Consider the following 20,503-nt stretch of genomic DNA (forward strand, 5'->3'; position numbering starts at 1 on the left):
TTGATGTGTCATGGTCTGGCCGATTGGATCGCGTAGTTTCCTCTACAACAGTAGAAAGCGCCGCAATCACCGCGGCTTTGCGGAAACTACGTGCCTTTTCTGCACGAGATGTCGTGGTGCTGACGGATTCCAAGTCAGCATTACAAAGATTACATCGGGGCCTACCTCTAGAGAAATTTACAAGGCAGTCTCTGGCACTGATTGACGACCTAACGAGCAAAGGATTTAACATAAGGTTTCAGTGGATTCCATCACACGTAGGAATTGATGGAAACGAGGAAGCTGACGCCCTTGCACGCCTAGCGCTGACATGTGTCCCAAAAGTGAAAGCTCCAAAAGCTTTTCAAAACGCTAAGGATGCAATCCGCCTTCACTTTAGACAGATGCACAAGAATCCACACGAATCCTGTGTGACTCATGGATTTACACGCGAACAAGCGACGCTTTTATACCGCATCAGGACCGACTCCGCATACACCCCAGCTTGGTTATTCAAGACTGGGCTTCGCGCTTCCCCACTCTGTGTTTTCTGTGGTGACATTGGTGACATCGAACATTTCATTTGGCTATTCCCACAGTTTGACACAGAAAGAAAAGCGTTGGTCGACAACCTGCAAAAAAGCGGTCTCACGCACAGGACCTTTGAAGACGTTGTTTTCCCCGGAGGGCCCGCGGCATTCAGGAAGAGAGCGCAACGACTGCTGATAGCCTTCCTGCGAGACACGGGGCTCATCGACACCTGGTGACACACCCCTGATCTCAACTCGAAGGAGGATCAGGCGGAACAATTGCCGGCTATGTATGCCAGGCTAACCCCGCCTGCTTCAACATCACCACCACCACCACCACCACCTAGTATTATACAAGAGAAATTCATCGAGTGGTAAAGATGTTACGTAACCAGGCAGAGCATTCCACAATCATATAGAATGGACAAAAAAAAACTGTATTTAAAGGCATGAGTATGATGGGGAAAAGTGGACACATTCAACTCATGGTGATGCCTGGCGCTTAGGGGTCTAGCGGGTGCGATGTATTTGCTAAGTAGGGAAAATTGTGGTGAGTTAAGTAGAGTATAAAGAAGCTTCGAAGATTCAGTGTGACGACGAGAAGAGAGACTGGTAAGTTGAACACGAAAAAGATGGGAAGTGGGTGAAAAATACCTGTCAAAGCGGCGATAAATGAAGCGTATAGCTTTCTTCTGGACAGATTCAATTTTGTTGATGTCAGATATTTTGTGTGGCTTCTATACGACAGAGCCATACTCGAGGATTGGACGAACCAGTGTTCTATAAGTGAGGAGACGTGTGCGACGCGGGGCTGAACGTAATGTACGTTGCAAGTAGCCTCACCTTCTAAGCTCGCGGTTGCACATGAGTTCGATATAATACGACCAAGATAAATTCTGAGTGAATAGAAGACCTAGATATTTACACTGTGAAACATATTCCAGAGGGCTGCCATTATACGAATAGGACAAGGGAAAGAACGTTTGGTAAATGACATAGATGCAGTTTTCCGGAAGCTATATATATATATATATATATATAATTTGCATCTGCCAAGTCTTACACCATGATTGAAATGGTGCAAATGAATCATTAAAGAAAATGTGATCACGATGAGTTTTGATCATACGGTACAAAACACAGTCATCCGCGTACATGCTGATTTTAACAGGAATATTACTCGGTAGATAATTTATGACAATCAAAAGCAGAAGCGAACCTAATATTGAACCATGAGGCACGCCAGACGTTACACTGCAAGTGGAGAATTCAGAAGACCTAAAGAGTACGCACTGAGACTGATTGGATAAAGAAAGATCAAATCGAGTTAACTAATGCTTGATTGTTAAGAAAGACAGTGCGCTTTTTCAACTATTTGGAGTGTGACACAGTGTCAAAAGCTTTTGAAAAATCAATAAATATTGCGTCAATTCGATCTCCTGCATCGAGGGCCCGGATGATATCATGAGTGAATTCACCGAGCTGGGTTGTGGTGCTAAATCCGCGTGGAAAACTGTGTTGAGCATCCGATAAAACATTATGACACTCTAGAAATTCAATGATATGTTTGTAAATTATGTGTTCAAGTATTTTACAAGAACGACATGTGAAAAGAGATGGATCTCTAGTTTAGTAAAGACTGCTTATTCCCACTTTTGAATAGTGGAAGAATTTGTGAAAGCAATAGTGGAAGAAATAGCTTGGAAGGACAATAGGGCCGACTAATTGAACAAAGAGAAGCAGCAGTCGCAGCCGGTGTTGACGAGAAATGTTTTCGAACGTGGGGCACTTGCGGTGCAGCTGTATTCGAGCCTTCGTACGAGTGTGACAAGCGCTCCGAAGGCGCGAGACGTTTTGCTTACGATGACGTCACGTTCGCGCATGACAGCTGTACCCACGACGGTCCCCTTGCTCGAGGCGTCGATCTACGCCTTGAAGTGAAGCTTCATGACGCATTGGCCGTGGTCTGCGTGATTTCTGCCGCATGCGCAGGATTTTTCGCGATTCCCACCGATAAAAAAATGTATGAGGATTGAACGCAAACCCTGGAATACACGTGAAGCGAAGTTCCAGTCAAGCGATGGGTGACGATGATGAATATTACGCGACTAAACGGCAATGCGTACATCTGCGCTTACCTTCATCCTGTGCAGCCTGCAACCTCGTGCAACGCTTATTTTTATCTATCACAAATGTCACTACTTTGATCACAGGCAATTTTTTTATGTTACGCTGACAAGCTTCCAAAATGAAAACACCAAATTAGACGCATGCGCAATGTCGCATGTCTACCCAGTGATGTCACGGAGACGAAGACAACGCATGACGGTTGTCGAGCGAAGAATAGTGACGTCAGGTGTACGCACATAGAAGTACGACGTATATAGCGCCACATTTAACGGTTTTGTGCCACTTGGGCTGCAGTGGCATACACCCATTCTCATAGCCCATTTGCCCATAGCGGATGGTTAAATCAATTAATTTGTTGAATATATTGCGATATTACTGTAAAAGCTAGGTCAGTGTTCTTTAAAGATACCTATGAGCCGACATATTATGCGCAGATTTAATGTAGGCATTTACTTTATGGCGATAGCAAATATATGGACACTCGAGGCGAATTTTCTCCGTAGTCGTCGGCGACACAGCTTCGCACATATTTATGTATACGCATACTATATGTCCATGCATACCGTATATGCCATGTATATTGTTATGCCATTCAATCGCCGAAGTTGTTGAAACCAGGTCTTCCGTTCTCGAGTAAGTTATTCCTCATAATTTTGAGAGTGGCAGCACCCAAACAAATGTAACGAAAAATAGCATTCACAGCGCGTGGCTTTTATCTTAAAATATTCTCAAGCTATTAAATATTAAAAGTGCAAAGCAATATCACAACACACACGCGCGCACGCACGCACGCACGCACGCGCACACACACACACACACACACACACACACACACACACAAACACACACACACACACACGGTGTTCAAACCTGTAAGTGATGTAATTTTCCCTGGGCGGTTTTTTACGGGTGGCGTAGCGGCGGCTCTGCGATGCCATTACAGGCCTTACACGGTGTGTTAAAGCTCCTAAATTTGCCAGTAATCTTGGCGCACCGGCGTATGTCGCGTCCGCATCAGTCAGAACCGCGCATGGTTGGAACACCGCCCGAGGAGTCCAGGCGCCGCAGTCAGGGCTTCGCTCTTCGTGAGAATCAGTCATATTTTATTGCGTTGAAAAGAGGAGCGCATACTCACACAACTTTGTAAATTTGCATACGAGGGCTATATGAGTCTGTTTGCTGGGGCTAGCATTACAAAAAATAACTCTCTTACAGCAGCCGTTAAGTAAGACACGCATCTGAGGCGTTCGTTCGGCGCGCAGTTTTTGTAGAGCGCTCTTCGAATGAAATGTAAGCGTGCATTGTGTTTTGACGGGAAACTGGCCCAAGGCACAATAGTTAACAACAGCTCGAAAGAGCTAAAATGGTGGAAGGCAGGTGTATTCCGTGACAGGGTAGGTATCAGGACACGCCAAACAGCCCACGAACGACAGGACACCAAACAAGTTACACAAGCAACCCCTTGTTGATGCCGTGTACTTGTTCTCTGTTTACCTCAAGTTTCTTTAATGATTGTTCTGCCCTATTTTTCAATACATTATTACCACAATATAATGCATGAAATGGACCCCGAGACGAACTGTCACAAAGTTGAGTTCTGAAGACTTAAAGCTAGTATAAAGGACAACACCATTTTTCGCTTGGTCCCGTGGGACAGGAGTAAAACACAGCCTCTTTCGTACACGATATTTCCACCACCATATTGTTTTCTCTTGTCAGAGCTAATCACGTTTTAGGTGCGCAGCGCTTTGTCAAAGAATACCAGTAGCCTTTCAGCTACAATTTTTTGTTTCAGCGTTTGCAAGCGCAAATACCGAATAAACTAAAGTGGGCGCACATAAGATGCCTCAGCCTGGAGCCCTGACGGAGACAGGTACCCACGTCGAATCGCTGGCTCCAGGCTGATGCTTCCATTGCTTGATCTGTGTTGATCAACATAAGCCTCTATCCTCCTGAGACCACTTTGTCTTGTTTGGCGAGTCCAGATTATAAGCTGTAAACATGCTAACACCAGCCGCTTCTTCATCCTTCGTTTCAGAAGGGAGTGTTTTTTGTTCTTTATTCGTTCACTGCAACACAGCGTGAAGTGGATTTACACGTGGGAGCAAGTGAGTGAGTGAGTGAGTGAGTGAGTGAGTGAGTGAGTGAGTGAGTGAGTGAGTGAGTGAGTGAGTGAGTGAGTGAGTGAGTGAGTGAGTGAGTGAGTGAGTGAGTGAGTGAGTGAGTGAGTGAGTGAGTGAGTGAGTGAGTGAGTGAGTGAGTGAGTGAGTGAGCGAGCGTGCGTGCGTGCGTGGGAGTGTACAGGTGCTTCGCGCCTTTCCAAATAGGCTTTGAGACCTGTCAGGCTAGATATGCAGTAGCGCTAAAGATTATGAATACTAAAAAGCCAAACGACGAAAAGCAGCACACACAGCTCCACGGAAAACATAAAGAGACTGTTCGCCTGTACACTGCTAGTATAGGGATCTCTAACCTCAACAGACTGAAGTCTTTGAGAAAAATCAGTACTCCGATTACTGCATTTTCAGCCCGGGACTGATTCAATACCATCTGCTTCTAATGGGTGGAACCAACTTTTTCCACTTTCATTTCGACAGAGCAATAATAGTAATCACGTGTTTCTGCAGCAACGCATTTATTAGAGGTGGTTGGTATAAGCAACCATGTGATAATTCTTGATTAGCTTCATACTTGCCCAAGGTAAGGTGAATGGCTCTTCTGAAGCTTATTTTAGGGTGTATGTTCTATTTGCACAATTGAAGCCGGTAAGTTTTTAAAGTATGTACAATTAGTAGGAATTCAGCACTGGCAGCAACAATTTCGACATATATCTTGCCAAACTTGTGAATAAATGCTCTGACGTTTAAGTTGTCATTTTCATAAGATATTTTTTTTTTTTTTTTTTTGCGCAATGCGGGACAAACCTAAGGTGAACGCCTAGCGCATGTTGTGATGGACTTCGAGGACGAACATACAAAAACTGGCACTATTCTTACGATTCCTACTAAGTGGATATGATTCGAGCACTGACCGGCACCATTTCTATCATTACAAGAAGCACTGTGAGTTAATCAACTAAAAGTCAGTTAGCAAGTGTTGGGTTAAAAAGTATTTAACCAGTTTTTATCACACATCTGCTGATGTGTACTGCCAGTAGTAGTTCGTTGCCGCGAAAGATATAGCTTGTTATCTTCATTACACTAAACTAAAAAATCTTTACCACTCCCATTTTACGTAGGTTGCATAACATTCAGCAACAAGGGCTGGTGGGATGACACCTCACACACGTGTCATACTAATCACCCGTATGAATACTTTCTTATTTCACGCATCAGATATATCAAAATAGTCCAACGGTAGGGGGCCGAAAGTAAAAGTTCAATACTCATTGTATTTCCTGAAGCTTTGCCGACGAAAATCCCAGAGCTTGACGTCACGGTTAGCGTCACGGTTACCTTATGAAATATCGATCATTTAATCTAGGCCAACACGTCCCTTTTAATTTTTTAAGTAAATGTGTGCCTTGTTGCACTTCTAGGTTCTTAAGCGGATAACATTGACTTTCAGCGGACCCTTCGGGAGCATACGAGGTTAATTGAGTGCGTTGACGCCCGTGGAATGCATGGTCTGCAGCTGATCATGGCAACAACAACAACAAAAGAAAACAACCGAAAGTTACACAACAAAAGGCAGCACATATGTACGTGCAACGCGTACAGCAAATGCACGACTATAAATTGTGGCCTATTCATGCAACGTTGATAGATTTCGAAGGGACGAGTGAACGAGGCGTGTGTGGTTTCGTGTATCAGGCATCCCTGGGGTCGCTGCTCGGAGCGAAGCCTCGGAGTGCGCCCCCCTCTGCGCGCTCGGAGACCAGCAGAGTCACGACAGAGCTATGTAAACACCCAAATGTTCGCAGTCGAAACACCCGTACAAAGCAAGAGTTTGTTGCCAAGGTGCACTACTCATGCAGTTTCGTTTTATTCGCACGGGGCCACATCGGCTATGAAAAGCAGCAGCCTGGCGTCGCTTCATCATCGGCATGGTTTAGGGTGCGTTACAAGGGCAAAACGTCCGTCTATCTCTACATCGTCCGTAGAGATCTCAAAAGACGGTGTCCGGCTTCCAGCACACGCGTACAGAAAAAGCATATTCCTCGAGAGAGTGTATCGGCGGTTCCAATTACATATCAAGTCAGCTGTACCTACGGAAACCAACTGCAGACGAATGGTTGCAGCATCTATCGCACGGACAGCATGCGCGCAACGATTCACGTTTTGAGGGCTGCCGCCTGCAGCACGCAAAATGCCACCGCTGCCGTCGACCGCGGAGAGAACGGCCGTCTTACACAGCTCGTGCAAGAACGTAGCCGCAACGACGACGACGACGGAATCCTCGTAGACCCCTCGCGAGCGTGAAGCGAAAGCACCGTCGACCCTCCGAGACGCGCTAGCAAGAGGTGTTTCTTTCCGTTCTACTCACCCGACAGGGAGCTTGCAAGCAGCTGAGACAAGCGGGGATCCGGACGCCAGCAACGTCAGCGACAGCCACGACGGTCGGCGGTGAACGCGTGCCGGCGCGTAGCGCGCGGACGAGGTGGCGGGGGCGGGCGGGATCTCGGGAGGAGAGCCAGCCTCGCTTCGGAGAGATGGCGACCGAATCCCAGCATCCTCCGGGATGCGCAAGCGCCGCGGCAGAGAGGAGAGGGAGAAGTGAGTGAGAAGGCTGCTGTACTCGCTGCCGCCACTGCTGCCGGTTGCGTGCGCGTTACGGCGTCCGCCGGCTGCGCCGCTGCAGAGCACCGCCGCCGCGGGAGCCTGCAGGTTCTTCGATCGAACAGCTGCGCGGACGGACCTGCCACACACTCTCTCTCTCTCCCTCCTCCTCCGCGCGCGCCGTGCCCCGGCACCTCTCGTCGGCCGCCGTCTCTCTGGGGAACGTACTCCCGCCTCGGCCGCACCTTCTCCATCTCAGTTCCCCCTTTCCTCATCCCTATTTACCCTCTCCGATTTCCCTTTTCGTCTCTCGCTTTCCGTTTATTTTTGCGTTCTCCCAACCTCTCTATCTCGTTTTGGTGACGACGGAGGACGGCTTGTTCACAGCAGTGCCGAATAGCGATACTCTGCCTCGAGGCATCCCCGCGGTCTGCCTATACTGGCCGAGATACGCCCTTTACCTCGGCATCCTGCCCACCCTCACTCCCTCAGAGGTCACCTGGAAGGATCCCTCGCCTCGCGCGCTGTCCCTTACCTCTTGTTTTTCATTCGAGTGAGACGATAGCGCAGGCCGGGGAAGGTTGCGCCACACTCGCTCTTGATCTGTTTTTGCCGAGCTATCCTGCCCACCTACATTTCCGTCTTTCTTTTTTTTTTCCCTGCGGCTCACGTTGTACCGGCTGCTATATACCTGCGCGTGGCGGTGCTATAAATGGGTTAAAGCTGATACGGATGGAATGGGAACGAAATAAAGAAAGGCGCTCGTATCATGAGATTGCGGGCTAGAATGACGGGGCGTTCCTGACTTAGAAACAATAGTTCTGTGCTCTTCTTTTGCCCGTGTATTTTTTGGCGCTGTAATAATACGGCGGATGAAGCAAAAAGGAGAGAGATAGAGAGAATACATGCTGGCATTTGCATTCGCCCGATCGCTCGTTGTTCCGTGTGCGCCCGTGCGGGAATGCCCCTGTCGTTTCTTCAAGGACCGCTGTTCCGGCGTTGCGCAGTCATTCGTAAACGCGATAGAGATTGGGATGTCGAAGAGCAAGAGTGAAAACCCCTACTACAGAATGAAGTTTCGCTGCTGAGGTCTTTCTTTATTCTTCTTTACTTGCTCCGGATCTACGACTCTTTCCTTTCTTCTTGATCCTTTTCTCCGTGGTTCCTATACTTATTTCTTCTCTGCTTTAGTGAAGCGAAGTACGGAAAACGAAGTTTCCTTGCGGCAACAGGCACACTTACGCGCCGCGCGGACTGCAATCAGAAGACACCAATGACAGGGTGCTAGGTAAAATCGAAGGGTCATACGCGACATTGTTTGGCGACCCTCAACCTTTCCGAAGAATTACTCGTACGCGAAACTCAAGGGTAACATGCGCCTCGCATTCCACCGAACGCTCGAGTGCCGTGTTTCGTGTAGAAGTAAGCTTTCCTGGGACCTTTACTATCCTACATCTAGATCAATCTAATTTCCTGTTGTCGCAACTGCATTTCTATCAGCCAGAATCGCACATGTGGCTTTGCCGAAAGAGCTGTCCGGACCTGCGATTAGGATGTAGCGAAGCCCCCTGTTAAACTTCGTAACTAACATCTCGGGCACAAGAATGAGAAATCAGGCACCTTTTCCGATTTCTTGCGCAAGATATATATGCTAATTCGACGCTTTTGTGTAGGTATTGCAAAGGCCGCACGCTTTCGGATTGCGCGAAGGAGGCGCAGAGCATTCTATAACCTAAACGCATCATGGCAATTTACGTTATGGAATATAATTACACTCTACAGGGTTCAAACATTAGGAAAGTGCGCAAAGAACGTTCGAAAACAGAATGACTTTTTTTCCCATCCCCAGATCAGCATATTTGCGCAGAAAACGGCATTGCTGTGATTGATGACCAAGTTTACTATTTTCCTATTCTGCCTGTGCTCTTGTACCGTGAATTTTCTTCTTCTTTCCTTTCTCTTCTATCTCTTTTTTTTTTTTGCATGTGTGTGCTTAGCTCCTGAGTCATCCTTACAGAACCGTGTGCTGCCCGATTCCCCTAAAATCGCCACGCGCCAATGACCAGCCTGTCTACGACCTCAACTGCTCGCACACCGAAGCCTGTGGTACGCCGCCCAAGGTTGCCCCGCAGCGTCTGCCCTCCCACTGCTCAGTAGCGGGCAACGTAGGTGTAGAGTGCGCTGCTGGTTCGGCACACAATTCTATAGAGCTGCCCCCGATACATTTCTCTAGGAAGTATAGATCTGCTTTTGCGTCTGAATTGTTTTGCGTGATGCGCGTGGTGTGTCGCAGGAAATGATTCAGAATCAGAACAGCAGTATCGACCTATTTGCACTTACGATCCTAAGGGCCAGTTTCGCATGTCATCGGGCCTTAACAAGCGCCATCGGGCATACCTGCACCTGCATTGGGCTAAATGACTAAAATAACGTTTCCTTCACAAAACCAAGCGGATAAGGCCGTCACTGTGCTCATACACGTGCAATGTACAGTCAACCTCAACAGTTTACAGACTACGGGATCTCGGGAAAACGTTCAACTTCCGAGCAGGCTGTAACAGTGGTCAGTAAAACCGAACATCACAATGTTTGTTGTTCACGTGTACTGGTATAGAGGCTGTAAATTCGAATACTAGGCCGCGCTGTGAGGCTGTGCAGATATTCGGATTTTTCTCAGATCTCGTGTTCCGTGAAATTTTGTGGTTGACTGTACGGGACGACATAGCCGATCTAATCTGGGCTTCCAGGTTACTTACTTTACAAAGAAGAGCCTCGATGTCCCGATTGAATGTTCCTCGAAGACTGTAACCTCTTGAGCTAGATACTTGCTTCGCCCAGGGAGTTACGCTGCCTCTGCATCTTGCACATCGAAGGCACTTCTAAACTTCTTCAGAGACACGTGTTTCAATGGGAGACTTCAGCCGAGTGTTAAGTGTTGTGTTTTGTGCATGTTGTGTATCCTTGTTGTCAATGCACATCATTTCATTTTTCATCCTACCCATGTGGAGTAACATGTAGAGCATGTCGCCAGGCACATACCTTCAGAAATAATTAAATGGCATTTCTCTATCTCTCTAATGTTACAATAAACAACTGTCAAGTTCAGCGCACTCCGAGAAGTATTTCGATAAAACCATGATTTCGCATAAAACTATGTATGTAATTATATCTAGTCAAGACTTCCTTTTAAGACCTTGTTTCAGTGATGCGACGCACCTTGTGCATTATAAGAGGCATTTGACATCAGCCTTCTTTTGCACACGCCCAACATTGTCTTGTTGTTTTTTTAGCTGTTGTTTTTAACTGTGGCGTAATGGCAGCTCCATGAGGTGTCCACAAACCCTCCGATGAGGTCAACTGCACTTAGGCTACACCTGCAAATTTATTTATTTATTTATTTATTTATTTATTTATTTAAACAAACCTTACAGGCCCCCAGAGGCATTGGGTAAGAGTGTTATGCACAGGAAATGTCAAGGCCACTATTAACTAAAAATGAATAAAATAAAGGCATATTAGCAATAATTCGATAGATAAAAAATACGCAACATGCAAGCAATGCACAATATACATTAGCGGTTAACAAAATTATGCCACCATAAACGAAGAAACAACCGTCTAAAAGAAAAGAAACTACATTTATCAAACAATAAAACACAACAGGGCACTATTTGATATCATCACTGTAATCTTTCTTCAGAAAGGTTCCGAAGTGTTTTTGTTGACTTCCTATCAATTATCTTAGTATTTTGGACCAAACTTATTGCTGGCGAGATGCCATCGTTCCTCCGTGCTTTAAAAAAAAATTATGGGGTTTTACGTGGCAAAACGACTTCTGATTATGAGGCACGCCGTAGTGGACGACTCCGGAAATTTCGACCACCTGGGGTTGTTTAACGTGCACCTAGATCTAAGCACACGGGTGTTTTCGCATTTGGCCCCCATCGAAATGCGGCCGCCGTGGCCGGGATTCGATCCCGCGACCTCGTGCTCAGCAGCCCAACACCATAGCCACTGAGCAACCACGGCGGGTTCCTCCGCGATTTACCGTTCTTAAGTAAACGTGCGCTCAAGAGCCTATTCTGCAACTAAAGATGAGAATGCTAGCACACAGTTGTAATCATCTTATACACAAAGTGTTTCTGGAAACACTTTCCAAAATTCCTAAACGTTTCCTGTGGCAGATAGCACAATTCTATTTCATGAGGTGGTCTCCTCGAAGCGGCGACACTACTTGCACAAAAAATTGAAATACATAATTGACTAACTAACAAAATTCGCTTATCAACTTTTTAACTAATGAACTTGTGGCCCATATTGCAATCTACAAATTCCAGCCGTGGAGTTCGGAAGGCGGATCCGCTTGGAACGAATCCTCAGGATGACACAAGCTTCGACGTATTAATTCCCTAACTTTGCGGAGAAATGCGTTGGCGTTCTAGTTACTTTTGTGATTGAATGCATAAATGACGTTTTGTTAAAACAGTAACTGAAACGCCAACACACTTCTCCGCAAAGTTCGGGAATTCATGTCTCGAAACTGGCGGCATCCTCAGATCCGCTTTGCGAACTCCACGGCTAGAATTTCTAGATCGCAATATGGACCACAAGGTCATTATTAAAACGTCAGTTAGCGAAATTTTGTTAATTACTCGATTATGCAGTTCAGTTCTTGTGTGCAAGTAATGTCCGCCTCTTCGAGTAGACCAGCTCATGAATGATAATTTTGCTATCTGCTACAGGTGACCTTTAAAAAAAGTTTGAAAGTGTTCGGGGAAACACCCGGTATGCCATGTATGAAATCTTCTAAAATTACAATAGTCAGAAAAATAAGTTAGAGCTGATATCGAATTTGTCGTAATAATTTACGCTCATGATATTTCCAGTCAATGTGCGCCTCTTGTAATGTTGAGAAATATTAGCGCTGACATCTCATAAGTGCTACGTGGCATCATGGGTCTAACTTTTCTATGGGAGGCATGCTGACGGCGACGTGAGGATGCTCAAGGGGACGTAATTTGAGCGTCTTGTACCAAGAAGGTTTGATCAAAGCAAACCCGTAGGCTTTGCTCCAACGGTTGTGCGCTTCTAGGAAGAACCTGTACGAACCTGTACGCATGGCGGAGAAGTGTCCCTCCGCCAGCCCACCATTTATGTTCTCCCGCACTTCCAATGAATTCAACAAAGTACAGTGTCGTTACCGGCATGCTCATCGAACGTCCCTCTTAGTTTCGACCACTGAAGAACAGCCGACAAATTAACAAGATATAGACCCGACTAATTACGCCTTCTATATATCATAGCTAATACTGTTGATCAAAGCGGCACTGCTGCTATTCTGCTTGTACTCTTTCATTGTCACTGGTGATTTTTCCCTCCTTAACAGGTATTATTTATTAATGCGTTAGCGTTATTAGGGTATTTCACACCAGTTCCGGGGGCTATGTATCTATTTATATGTCGAAATTCTGGGGTTTTACGCCCCAAAACCGCGATTTGATTATGAGGCACGCCGTAGTGGGACTCTCCGGATTAATTTTGACCACCAGGGGATCTTTAACGTCCCCCCTCAATGCACTCGGCGCGGGCGGTTTTATTTTATTATTATTTTTTTTTGCATTTCGCCCTCGTGGAAATGTGGCCGCCGCGGCCGGGATTCGATCCCGCGGCCTCCTGCTTCAACAGGCAATGAACACGTCAACACGCGATCGTCGTTACATAGGTGTCATCGTGCCATCCTAGTCCCGCTGCCGTTTTATTACTATCATCATTTCCGTAACGTCATCCCATTGACGTCATGCCGTCATACCACCTTCGTCGTTGGAACGACGTCAGTCTTTCTTCGTTATTGCGTTTAATCATACTGTCGTCATACAGCCGCCGTTGTCATGCCGTCATCGTCAAACAGTCGCTCTCATGCCTCCATGCCTAGTCTCCATGCCTCATGCCTCGTCTTGATGTCGTCGTGGTGGTGCCATCATTGTCACTCTAGCTTCGTCTCTCGTCACGCCATCGTCGTCGCGCAATCATCGTCACACAAGTTTAGTGATACAGTCATCGACACGCTATTGTCATCATATTCTCCTCGTCATCCCATGTCCTCTTGCCGTTGTCATGCCATCGTCGTAAATGCGTCATCGTCGTACAGTCGTCGTCATGCATTCCTTGTCATACCATAGTCGGGATGCCGTTGTAGTCGTTCCGTTGTCATCCCTGTAACGTCGACATCCGACTCCCTTCATGCCGTCGTCGTCATTACGCTGTCGTCCCGCCATCGGCACCAGGTTGGCCTTTCAATATCGTCATCACTTCCGTATCGTCATCCCATGTTCGTCATGTCGCCGTGCGTACCACCTTCGTCGATCCATCGGCGTCATTCTTTGTTCATCATTCTATCGAAACCGAGCTGACCTCATTAAATCGTGATTATGCAGCCCTTGTCATGCCGCCGTTATCATTTCGTCGTCGTCTCACAGACGCTACCATGCATCCGTTATCCGTTGTCATACCGTCATCGTCATGCCATCTTGGTCGGGCCATCCTCGTCATTCCCTCTTCTTCATCCGGTTGTCGTCATACCTTCGTCATCATGCCATCATCGTCATAAAGTCGTCATCATATCATTGTCCTCATGTCGTTGTCACGTTGTCATCGTTATACCATGGTTACAATTTAAGAAACGACATCTCATTGTCATCATGCCGTCGTCGTTATACGCCTTCGTCATTCCATCAACATAATGCCTTCGTCATTCCACCGTCACGGCGTCGGTGTCGTACAGTCGTCGTCATGCATCAATGCTCACGGGTGACCTTGGCAAGCAAGTGCTATAGCAAAGTGGGTTGATATCGTAGTATGTGGCATATAGCCTAAGCAACGGATGTCTCAGAATTACTACCACACGTGTTAAGTAAACGTGGCTTCGGGAAAAAGGTCAATGTCTCGGTTACTATCCGCATTACCATCGACAGGCGTCGTGAAATGAGTTCGGCCGTATTTTTTAAATAATGGGATACCATGAAGGAGAAAGCTTTTCTTTTTCTGCACTGTATGAGTCAACGGGGTATTAACGTTCCCTATTTAAGAGAACTTCACATCATTTAATAGCAAGTACTTATACGTAAATACATAATGCTACATTCAGGTGATTTGTGTGCACTAAACACGCAGTATTTTTACAGGTTCCGAGAAGTAATACTGGTATCGTACCACAACGTTTTACCCATACTGTCACATATAAGAGGGAAGATAAAATAAAATGGTAGACGAAGAAAGGTTTCAAGAAGACGACGAGGATGGCGTTAAGAATGACGTGGATTAACCGAAGACAAAAGAAGATAAAGAAGAAGTTCTCAGTGAGGTGACAAGAGATGATTGGTGGAGAAGTATCCGGTGAGATGGAAAGCGATGATTGGTGGAGAAGAGAAGAAGACGAAGAGAAGGATTACGTGGACTAAAAAGAAGGAGGCAGTGTCTCCCAACACGCGTTCGATCTCCGGTTCGATCTCCGCCCCGGTGTGCCCAAGCTGGAACTTACTTGGTGGTTTGGCTGAGTTTTGGGTGGATTTGACCTAGTTATCGTACTTATCTTATTTTTGTAGGACGTATCCGTGATTGAAAGATCGCTGATGTCTAAAAACTCTCCTGGGCAAGGGCCCAGCCCTTGGTCAGCCTCCCTTTCCCCTGATGATTTGCCTTTGCAATCTTTCTTCCGCAGCGGTGTTAGCAGCATCCCTGTCGCGCTGGTGCCCTCGAACGGTGGATTCATCCGGCTGAACAACCCACAAGCTGTTCAGGCCGAGCTCGAGGCCATGACGCGTCATTTCCAGATGATAAGCGATGTCCGACAATTTGGAAGAGGTGGGATAGTCTGTAGGTCATCAGATTCGACCTGTGTCGCAGACCTCCTAAAGTGTAAGACTTTCGCATCTGTCCCGGTGAGTGCGTTTATTCCTCCTCATCTAGCATGCACTAAAGGCATTGTCCGGGGCGTAGACTCTCGATTGAGCCCAACTGAGACTCTGGAGAAACTGTCTGATGCTGGCGTCATAGCTGTATACCGGTGTAACCGACTGGTAAATGGAGAAAAAGTTGCCACAGAATCAGTTATTGCTACGTTTGCTGGCATGTCCTGCCCTTCTGAACTGAAAGTGTGGCCACTTATTTTTAGAGTGGAACCTCTCGCTTCCCGTCCACTTCAGTGTCGCAACTGTTGGCGTTTTGGCCATAGTGCAGGAGGCTGCAAATCAAATGGACGCTGTCGCGCCTGTGGTGCCGATCATTCTCCCAATGAGTGCACAGCTGAAGCCGAAACTTGCTGCCTATGTGGAGGAAACCATGCGGCTGACTATGCAAACTGCTCGGCTAGAGCTAACGAAATACAGGTACTCGAAGTAATTGACAGGCGACGATGTTCGCGGCGAGAAGCTATTGCAGTCGTCAAGGAAAGAGCCTTTGGATACGCTGGCGTCACTGCGAGGCAATCTACTTTACAGGAAGACAACTTGTCGAAACTCATTGAATCGGCCGTAGAAAAAGCAATGACAAAGGCTATGCAACATATTGTCACCAATGTTACCGACTGTCTGTCCCAAGTGTTTACTGCGCAGATGACACAGCTATTGCAAACAGCTGCAACACCAATCACCAAATCGATTGCTTGTGCTGCAGAACAGGTAGCCAGTTCAGTCCTAGCGCCGAGTACCACATCGGACCCAACATTTGTAGGATCAGATCCTTGTTCTTCGCGTCAGTCAGACTCGCAGGTCGACATGGAAACAGGTCATGATACCAGGCCACAAAAACGAACTGGGTCTCCAGTAACTGCTGCTTGTCCATATACCAAAAACAAAAAGGGTAATCCAATTTCTCATTCTGGCGTCCAAGAAAGTTCATTGCGACGGTAGTCGCTGAAGAAACTATATCAATTAGATCATCACCATAGCTTCTTTAAAAGTGCTACAGTGGAACTGTCGTTCCCTGTTTTCTGCTTCAACAGACTTACATTGCTTAACAACTCAGCTTAATCCTGACGTCATAATCTTACAAGAAACCTGGCTTACTCCTGAGAAAAATTTTCTATTTAAAGATTTTCGATCTTTTCGATTAGATCGCCTTTCACAAGGAGGTGGCTTAATGATTTTGTTGTCATCTAAATTCTGTCATAAGGCGAAAATAGCTTTCAAGTTAATGTCTCCGGAATGTGAAATTTTGGCAGTGCACCTTAGCATCCCAGGCTACCGTACATTTTCAATTATAAATGCTTATTTCCCTACGGGCGTACACAGTACATACCAATTAGATAGTGCGCTTGCCAGCTGCAAAAATGAAGTCATTCTTACTGGTGACTTCAACTCGCATCACGTGTCTTGGGGTTACAAAACAGATTCAGGCGGGACACGTCTGTGGAACTGGACCATAGATAAAAACCTTACATGCCTTAATACCAGTGGACCTACATTTGTCCGCGGACAATCTCGCTCAGTGTTAGATTTGACGTTTTCTAGCACAAGTGTCACTGTGACATCTTGGACAACGATTGATTTCTGTACAAACAGTGATCATCTTCCGGTATACTTTGAAATTGCATGCCCTTTAACATCAGTTGAACGACAAGGCAGAATATTTGTGAATTGTAAAAAATTTAAAGACTGCTTGCGGTCCACCATTGCGTCACTAAGTAATAGTAATGACGAAGCCATTGGCTTGAATATTTGTTCAGCATTACAGACGTCCCGACAAAAGTCTGAATTTGTAATTCAGACAGCTAAGCGTTTCTCATCTAGTCCCTGGTGGAACAGCGAGTGCACACGAGTTTATAGAAGAAGGAAAGCTGCTTGGAAAAAACTTCTACATAATCAGAGCCCACAAAATTGGAAAGATTATCAATTTATTTCGGCAACCTTCAAACGTACTATTAAACATGCAAAAGATGAGTACGATAAAAACCATTTTGATTATCTATCTAAATCCAAAAACAAACGTGCTTTATTTAATTACCTTCGTTTTAGAAACAAACTCTCAATGAGCATTAATGTAGACTCAATCGTCTATACCTCACAGGAAATGCAGGAGTCCTTAGAACTACTGGCTAAAGGACTGGAGAGTCGGTTCGCAACGCGCCTCCAGACTCCTGCTTTTTCTCCTGCATTCTCGGGCTACAAGGAAATATCCTATTCGGAAGTAGCAAAGGTCATGTTACAGTTGCCAACTACAGCGCCTGGCCCGGACGGCGTAACAAATGCAATGTTAAAGATTTTCTTTCAAGAAGCTCCACGTGAGCTTCTGAAGTTGCTAAACTACTCTGTTGGTAACGCATGGATTCCACAAGATTGCAAGATCGCCAAAATTATTCCGTTACTTAAAAAACAAGGGACAGGCTATACTATCGACAACATCAGACCAATTGCGTTGACATCAAACATAGTGAAACTTATTGAAAGAGTGCTTCTCGGACATATATTAGAGTTTATTGACGACAATCGATTGTTGAGTCCGTGTCAAATTGGATTTCGATCTGGCTATTCAATATGGCACGCGCATGTAGACCTTGAAAGTCGCATTAACATCGCCAGACAGAAAAAACAATATGCGGCTCTAGTTACCTTAGATATATGTAAAGCCTATGACAGCATTGAACATACAATTTTAACGAATCGGTTACAGAGTCATTGCTTTCCAGGCTATATTGTAGCATGGGTGCATGAATTTTTAAAAGACAGGGAGTTCTATTGTTTTCGAAGCGGCTATTCTTCCAGTAAATATAAGCAAACAAGAGGTGTGCCTCAGGGATCGGTACTTTCACCAGTATTATTTAATATTTTACTGAGCAGAATCCCCGTTCACCCAGCTGTCAGTACATACGTTTATGCTGATGACATTGCCTTTTTTGGTATGGCTAGCGACATATACTCTCTTTACGAAATACTGCAGTCGTATCTAAGGGAACTGGAAAGCTGGCTGGATAGCTTACACTTAAACCTGAATGCTAATAAGTGTGCTATCCTTGTGTTTCCCGTTAAAGACCCAGTATACATATCGCTTAACTATCATCTCGAAGATATCCCACAAGTAGAGTCACTAAAATACCTTGGAGTTATTTACAACGGAATTCTTAACTGGCGGCCGCATATGAATATATTGCGACAAAAGGAGCTCGTTCAATGGGCATTTTGCGCAAGTTGAGCAACCGGAGAACAGGTATGCGAAGAAAATCCCTCTTGATGGTATATAAGATGTATGTTCATCCGGTGTTAGAATTTGGATGCGTTTTATTCTCCGGTGATCCAGCATACAAGCTTCGGCCGCTAGTTTTGTTGGAACGAGAGGCGCTACGTCTGTGCTTAGGCCTCCCAAAATACGTTTCGAATGCCGTATTATACCTGGAGGCAAGAATCCCACCCATAATATGCCGATTTCGCCTTCTGACAGTTCAGACTTTCCTAAGGCTATATGAATCCCCATTAAACCGCCTTCAAATTATTTTCCTCTCTGATCCAGAATTATTTTTTCCTATTCATTGGCCCAGGTTTCATAGACCACAGATTATATTTGTGCAAACATTACTTGAACCACTAAATGTGCAAATTCGCGAGGTGCTTCATGATAATACGCATTCAAATTACCCAGAGATCACGTTCGATGACATTTTCCCAAACCACGCGAAACTACTCCCTTACGGCATCTTAAACGCCATGTTGCAAGACCACCTAAGCAGCCTAGAAACAAACGTTATCATTGCAACAGATGCCTCACAGTGCCAGGAAAAAGCTGGCGTTGGAATATTTTGTCCTGCACTCGACTGGTCTTTTTCTTTAAGGTTGCCTGATTTTGTGCCTATTTTTCTGGCCGAGTTGTTAGCAGTAATCCTAGCTTTACGTAAATTAGACCCAATTATTACAACGGCTGCCATTCTGACCGATTCCCTTTCAGTATGTTCTTGCCTTACCGCTATACTGATGAGTCACCCATGCTAAAACTATTCCACTTACTAGTTCCAGCCCATGTGCAATGTGTTCATTTGATTTGGGTGCCAGGGCATAAAGGTTTGTTTTTTAATGAAACCGCTGATTCACTGGCAAATGCATCACTATCCGGCCCTGTTCTTCCTATTCTACCAGTGACAGCACAGATCACGGCGGCAAGATTTCGGATGCGATCAATAAGATTAGCCTTATCAAACCCACATTTGACTGCTTCTCCAGAGTATAAGCACCTGGCATTTCCCTGGCATAGCGAATCCTGTGACACAAGGATGCTTGAGGTCTGCCTCACCAAATTACGCTGCCGCGTACCCTCGCTGAATTTCTATTTACACAGGTCGGGTTTGGTTCCCTCCCCCCTCTGCTCTTTTTGTAATGAGGAAGAGTCGATACACCACTTTCTTCTATCTTGTCGCCGCTTTACTGCGGTTAGAAAAAGATGGTTGGAAATACCTTTTCGAAGAATTGGCCTGGACTTGACAGAACCTTCAATTCTTTCGTTCGGAGCGTCCACTTTGGGATTCAGCCACAGGGATGCATGCTTCGCTGTCCGAACATTTCTTACGGAATCTAAACGAATGCCCTGCTAAATTCCTTTCTTTTTGTTTTTACTTTTAAATTAATTATTACTCATTCAATATAACCTTCCTGATTTTATTTAGCAGGTAATTAAGCGCTATTCAATGCTATTTCAATAGCTATTAGGAAATTTATGCTCCATAATAATTTTGAATAATCCACCCATTTCTTGGCCAATCCCCCAACGTGGGTAGGAGCCACACGCATCGCAGGCTACAACAACAACAACAACAACAAGGCTATAAAAGGGCGAGGAAGGGCGAGACACGGGGGGAAGAAGAAAGCAGCGGAGACTCGGCGGGTCAGGGACGGTTCGACCGGAAGAGAGCGACGCCGGCTACTGCTCCGGTGTGCTCGTGATCTACGGCTTTGCACCGCAGACTTCCTGCCGTTCCTGAGCCCGTCTCGGGGAGTCCACGGGGGACGCTACCACCTGCTACGGCCAGGGGTGTGTCTACCGCTGTTGCCACCCTTCCGGGTGGTGCCCCAACGTCAACATCATCGGCCACACCTCCACGGGCGCTTGGACCGGGAGGGTGTACGACGCAACCAACGACGCCTCCAGCGACGCCAGCCCTAGAACGTC

The 20,503-nt window shown here is 46.0% G+C and overlaps 1 protein-coding gene across 2 annotated transcripts in view; it reads right to left on the minus strand.

Moving 5' to 3' along the window:
* The window catches only part of LOC126537498 (vesicular glutamate transporter 3-like), a 115,313-nt gene extending 107,693 nt beyond the window's left edge, over positions 1 to 7,620 (minus strand). For both annotated transcript variants that reach the window (XM_050184524.3, XM_050184523.3), the window contains exon 1: positions 7,125 to 7,620. The gene's annotated coding sequence lies outside the window, so the exon portion shown is untranslated. The remainder of the gene's footprint in view (positions 1 to 7,124) is intronic.
* Positions 7,621 to 20,503: the final 12,883 nt, after the last annotated feature.

The sequence above is a fragment of the Dermacentor andersoni genome, chromosome 4 (assembly GCF_023375885.2).
Source record: "Dermacentor andersoni chromosome 4, qqDerAnde1_hic_scaffold, whole genome shotgun sequence".
In the NCBI taxonomy this organism is placed as follows: domain Eukaryota; kingdom Metazoa; phylum Arthropoda; class Arachnida; order Ixodida; family Ixodidae; genus Dermacentor; species Dermacentor andersoni.